Source organism: Echinops telfairi, unplaced genomic scaffold (assembly GCF_000313985.2).
Source record: "Echinops telfairi isolate 266 unplaced genomic scaffold, ASM31398v2 ScPeMD7_7469;HRSCAF=8507_0, whole genome shotgun sequence".
NCBI lineage: Eukaryota > Metazoa > Chordata > Mammalia > Afrosoricida > Tenrecidae > Echinops > Echinops telfairi.
In genome coordinates, this window is record NW_022111372.1 from 43,858,320 (window position 1) to 43,860,311 (window position 1,992).

A 1,992-nucleotide genomic window follows, 5' to 3' on the forward strand; every position below is an offset into this window, starting at 1 on the left:
GGAAGGAACTCAAAATATGGCTGAGGAAGTACCTTCTAAAGTAGAATTGAACATAATAATATGGATGGGGAAAACCTGGTTGGAGTAAAACCTCTAGCATCTTCCTTTACTGATAAAACACAATGCCAAATGAGAAGAAACAGTTGCAAACATCAGTTAATATTTAGAACTTCGAATGTATGGAGAATGATCTTAGGAAAATTGGAAGTAGTCAAAATTGAATAAAATGCACAATGATCAATATTCTACACATTAGTGAGCTTAAATGAACTGGTATTAACCATTTTGAATGAGTAAATCACATGGATTACTATTTCAGGAAAGACAGATTAAAAAGGAATGATTTTGTATTCGACATCAAAAGGATATTTTTAGATCTTGCAGTACTATGCTGTCTGTGATAAGGTTAAATCTATCCACATATAAAGAAATCCTGCCAAACAACTATTATACAAATTTATGCACTGAGCACTAAAGTTAGTGGTGAAGAAATTGATGAACTCTGTCAATGTCTCCAGTCTGGAATTCATCAAACATGCAATCAATATGCATTTTAAATTATTGGTAATTGGAATGCAAAACTTGGAAACAAAGAGGAAGAATCAGTAGTTAAGAAGTAAGACCTTGGTGACAGAGATTAAGCTGGATCATATGGAAGAATTTTGCAAGTCAAATTACTTTTTCTAAGCAAATAACTTTTTTCAACAACATAGACTTTGATTATACAAGTGGACTTCTCCAAATGGAATATGTAGAAATCAAATTGAATACATCCAGGGAGAGATTATTGCAAAGATAAATATCAGAAGCTAAAATGAGTCCATCAGTCACTGTGGAATATACTATCAATTGCTCATATGCAAGTTAAGTTTGAAACCAAAAAATCAAAACCAAACTCACTACCATTGGGCCAATTCCAACTCATGGAAACTCTATAAGATAGGATATAACTGCCACAATGGGATTCAGAGACTGTAACTCTCCTGTGGAGTGGCTGGTGGTTTTGAACTACTGACTTAGAGGTTAGTAAACCAGCAATAATCACTACACTACCAGGGCTCCTATTACGTTAAGATTGAAGTTGTCAAAATTAAAATAAGTCCAGGAGAGTCAAAATAAACCTTGAATATATGTCACCTGAATTTCAAAAACATCTCAAAAAAAGAACTGGTGCATTGAGCATTAATGACAAGAAGATCCGATGAGCTGTGGGATGATATCATGATTATAATAAGTTAACAAAGCAAAAGGTCATTTTAAAACAGTAAAGAAAAATCAAAGTAGATGTCAGAAGTGACTCTGAAACTTGCTCGCAGTCATAGAGTAAGGAAAATGGAAGAAAAGATGAAGTCAAGAGCTCAACAGAAAGTTCAAGAAAACAAAGTAAAATATTATAGTGAAATGTAGAAAGGCCTAGATTAGAAAACCAAAAAGTAGAACATGCTCAACATGCCTTAAACTAAAAAATCTAAATTCAAGGCTCCAGTTATAGTGAAAGATTCTATTAGGAAAATGTTGAATGATGAAGGAACAATCAAAATAAGACACCAATGGAAATAATTCAACAAGCTGATGAAGTGCTAATCATCTATGCCAACAAATTTGAAAGACAGCTATTTGGTCTATTGATTGGAAGTGATCCACATTAGTACACATTCCAAAGAAAATTGAAAAAGCAGATTGCTCAAATTATAGAACAATATAATATGGTTTCAGGACTGCTATGGTAGGGAACTATCATAGGTACAGGCCAGATTAAAAAGTGGACATGGACCAACGGTTATCATTATTGCTGTCATGGATCTTGGCTGAAAGCAAGGAATACCAGAAAGATGTTTCTAGGATTTTATTGATTGTGAAAATACATTCAACTGTGTGGATTATAACAAGCTATGGATAGCCTTGAGAAGAATGGGGATTCTATAACTTTGTGCTCATGCAGAATGTGCACATAGATCATGAGGCATTTGTACAGACAAAATGAGAATACTG